Raw genomic sequence first — 4638 nt, 5'->3', positions numbered from 1 at the left:
ATACTGTGTATCTCTTGAAAATGATCATTAAGAAAATTCCAGATACTTAGTAGGATAGCAATCTTAGTTATATTTTTAAGTTATTAGGAAGGAAGATAAAATATTTGAACAAACTTTCTGAGCACATTATAATGAATCAACACTTCTCATAACAGAGTTTTATCTTTATGTCGTTAGTATGTTTTAATTTTTTTAAACTGGAGGAGAACACACAATATGTTCATAATTCCAACCTACTATTCAATATTTGTTAAATATATGGTTAAAAAATCTAATTTGTTTTATTATCTGATCAAATCAACTACTATTATCGCTACTTATCGGGTTCTTAAACATTTAACCCAGTTATAGGATATGTATCAGCATGTATGTGTACATATGTATATAAATGTGGTTGAAATCATAGAGTATAACTATTGCCGAAGGAAAAATTAGCTTAGTTATGTATACTGCTATTAAAGAAGCTGATAGCCAATAAACAGACAGATCAATCTATTAAGCAAGCTGATTATTTGTTGGAAAGGGAATAGATAGGTATAGTATAAAAGATTTTCGTTATTCTTGTTATTAGTTTCATTTACTTTATGCGAATATAAATAGTCTTGTTCAGCTAAAGTTTAAATATGTCCCATATGATAAACACTTTCTAACACTATCGAAATACTAATCACGTGTAAAATGAATTCAAACCAAAACTTTGAAATAGTTATCTAGGATATTTGAAGTTTAGAAAATCAAATCGCATTTTTAAAGTTTTTATTCAAATAGGTGTTTGCTGAAAATTTTATATAAATTACTACCAGTTTCATCAATTTTACATGGAAACGAGAATTCGTTTTTATTAACAACGAGAATTGACAGGAACCCAGTCAATCAATCATAAGAAACGTAGAACCTGGGGTGTATATGCAAAAGTTAAAGTTGCCATAGTATATCGGCACGGAAAGACGAAATCATCACAACAAATGTTATTATCGGTAGCAGCAGCAGTATTAGAAAAAGGAAAGATTAGACAAATATGATCCTTAAAAGAAAAAATGAAGTTGCACAATAAGATTTACTTTAAGATAAAGTGTGAATTCATCCGAGAACTAGAGCCGATTTCGGGGCTCGTCAACGACAGAAGTGTGAATGATGATTTTGAAATATAAATTACGCAAATTGTTATCGTTCATTATTCTGAAACCTAATATGAGTGAATTGGGTGAGGGTTTAGATCCGGCTCTATATAATTAGGTTGGTGTAGTTGGGTAGCATCTATCACTAACCTTCACGAGAAAAAAATTGGGCGCACATATTCACGTTTATTTACTAAATTAAATGAGCTTATATAAACTTGAAGCATTCAAACTCGAAACAAAGAAACACGAAATCAAGGTTGAATTGAACAGAACTAAGGGGAAATTGAAACTCATCAATTTGAGCAGAAACATTATAAGACAAGAAACTGACAAACAAGAGACAAAAACAAAGTCGTGGTTAGGAAATGAGATCGTGGATCGAGTCTGTTAGAGACCGTCAAGTTATTTACGACCACGGAGCACCGTACTGACCTTGGTCCAAAGTTTTTTTATTGGTTACCTCAAATCACTTTCCGAAAATGAGTGTGTATTGAAAGCGGTGAACGAGAAATATTCATGAAGTGAGTGTGATAGGTGCTTATTTTAATTTGTAGTTTATCTATTGATCATCGTTAGGACAAAAAAGTAAACACAGTTAGTACATACATATCATTCACCTTTACGAGATGACTCGAATGTTAATTGAATTTCTCAATTCACACTGCGATGAATGAACTCTGGTATTTATAATCACGTGAAGCTGTCTTTCTAGCGAGTGTACGTAACTTCTAGAGTCAGTGTAGTACTCTTAAGTATTTAACAGTTAAATTAGAGATATAAAGTTTAACGCGCTAACCGAACACTGAAACGCTTTAAGTCAATCTGCAACGACTGGTGCATAAAAAGCCAAATACATGGGTTCAGTACATCACGATTTGCAACAGCATTCGAAAAGAATTACCCTACAAAAAGGATATCTTTAAATTAAGAAAAAGCCACATTTTGTTATTCTAAAACAAACGGATAGAAGTATTATTAATCAAGCTCAGCAAACTTGTTAGCTGGTGGGCAATGATAACTAGAAGCCGGAACCATTTATATAAACAGAGGGTATCTTCAGGGTATCAAATAATTAAACTTATTGAATTGAGAAGCCTAATACAAAATATTCTATATACTATGGCAGACTGATCGACAAAATAGGAAAGCGAACAAAATGGGATGATTAAAAACAATAAAAACTCAAAACCAACTGAATAAGTCTATATTCATGGAGTCGACTGTGTGTGTTGTCACCTGATGTCTTAGGATGAATGTTTGTATTTACTAAAAATATTATTTAACAATCTTATGAGTCAAAGTTCTCCTTTAGATACACAGTTATGTTTTATAATAAAATGAATTTACTTCGAATCAGTGACCAACATTAGTATGAATATGGTGTACTTGTTCGCGAGATAAGTATGATTTTCGAACATCAATTAAAGATAGTGCTTTATGGTTCAGATAACCCAGAAAAATCGTATTTTAATTATACACTGAATTAATGACCCCTAAATCATTAGTCTGACTAATTGGTTTGGAGTCGCTTCCCCAGAAATACGAAAAACAGACGGTTAACACGCTACAACAGCTTTAAAAAAAAACAGGAAACTTACTAACGAATTCCACTCTGTCCTTCTTTGTAGTTCCTTCTTCCTTTTTTGTTAAGCACTGACCTGTTGGGGAATTAGGCTTTGAGCGTGGGTGAGTAAATTTACGCCTAATATTGCTGAACATATTGTATAAACTTGATTTCAAATGAGAACAATTTAAATGCAACGAACAGTTTAGTACACGGAGACTAACACACAGAACATAAAATACAGTATTATGCAAATAGCATCCAATGAAGTTATAGCGTATTTAGATAACACTTGGAGTATTAGACTGAACAAACCGATTGTAAATATGACATGAGAGGAACTAAACCTTGGAAGGGAAAGCACTTCAGAGGAAAACGGCTAATTTCACCCTATTGAAAGACGCGCATCGTATAACGTTCAAGCACTTGGTTTGCTAAAACCAACACCCACTCATTAAATCCCCTAAGAATTCATAGGTGAGTTCAATCGCATGAAACGGCTCGTTTTACAAATTTTTCGTTTTCGAAATAATTACAAATGCATAGAAATTATTAGATAAATGTCGCTACTTTAGAAATGAGATGCATCGGAATAGAATACATGATGTGTTTGAGAAAATTTGGATAAAACAAGGATCAAATATTCTTCGCGAGCTCTGAGGGACTCAGAAATTCGACTAAGAATTGGGATTAGGACAATAAGCTAACATTATTGTAGTTTGGTTTCTTTATTTGATTTAAAATAACACATAATTGTGGAATTTGTGTCGATCCAACTTTTCACACCCTATGTTTTCCCTTCTTTCAGCAACACTAGCTGAAGATCTAACGGCCTGTTTGAGAGACACGATCTGGTTTCCTATTGTGGGCGTCTAATGACCAGTTCGTCGACATCGTGTAGATTTTGACACTACTGTCGTCCGTTCGTCTACACTGAAGTCAAATTCGAAGAGCTCGTTCATCTCACATTTCTGTGTATGCTTTCATCTATTGGAGCGGGAGGGCAGAAGAAAAATTTAGCAGTAATAATGCTGGTTATTACTAACACCAATTTGCAAACCTTTCATAATTCGTCCATTGAAAATCAGTTGCAACTCATGATTAGTGTAATAAAGTTAAATCCTTGCTGAAAAATTGCTTTCCTTGTTATTATACGTAAAAGCATATGTTTTTAGTTCTGGAGGTAAGGGGTACTATATAGGGCAGAGAAATAAGTCATTTCAGTACTAAAATCTCTACTTAAAACACGGTGTCGATACAGGATCACTTCATGTTGTATGGTAGAATGAGAGGGCAGATGTCTGGCCCTTTTGGTCGATTTGCATACCAGAGTGTACCGTTTATATGAAATAACGATTCTCCGATATTGATAACTGCTTGATTTCTAATTCCAAATACAATACATTCGTTCGTGTTCATCTTATAGTCCTTGATTGAATTGCGTTGTTTCTGGGGTTACTAGTTTATGCTGTAATTCAAATACTCTTAAATATTCAGAAGGGGATTTGTGGAGATTTCAGTATATTTCAAAGTTGAAATCATGAGTCAATTGAAGCTAGACCACCATCGAAAACCTGGAAGCACTGGACGGCCGTTTCGTCCTATTATGGGACTCCTCAGCAGTGCGCATCCACGAACCCGCTCTCGCGAGCGAGATTCGAACCCAGGACCTACCAGTTACGAGCCAGAGCCCTTAACCGATAGACCACTGAGCTGGCATCCAACGGTGTTAATGTCTAACTTCAACTGATCCACGAATTATGAGCGACACTTCACCAATTGCCTTCAGTGAGTTGTTATCTCACAACAGACGTGGTTGAACTCCACTGGTCACTGCTTCCCACTAGAACTCCAGGACATGTCTCTTGAAGTCAGTCTCTAGTGAGCATATGATAAAGATCAGAAGGGGATTTGTAGAGATTTCAGTATATTCAAAGTGAAATCATGAGTCAA

The sequence above is a fragment of the Schistosoma mansoni genome, chromosome 4 (genome assembly GCF_000237925.1).
Source record: "Schistosoma mansoni strain Puerto Rico chromosome 4, complete genome".
Taxonomy (NCBI): Eukaryota; Metazoa; Platyhelminthes; class Trematoda; order Strigeidida; family Schistosomatidae; genus Schistosoma; species Schistosoma mansoni.
This window is presented reverse-complemented; position numbering follows the sequence as displayed.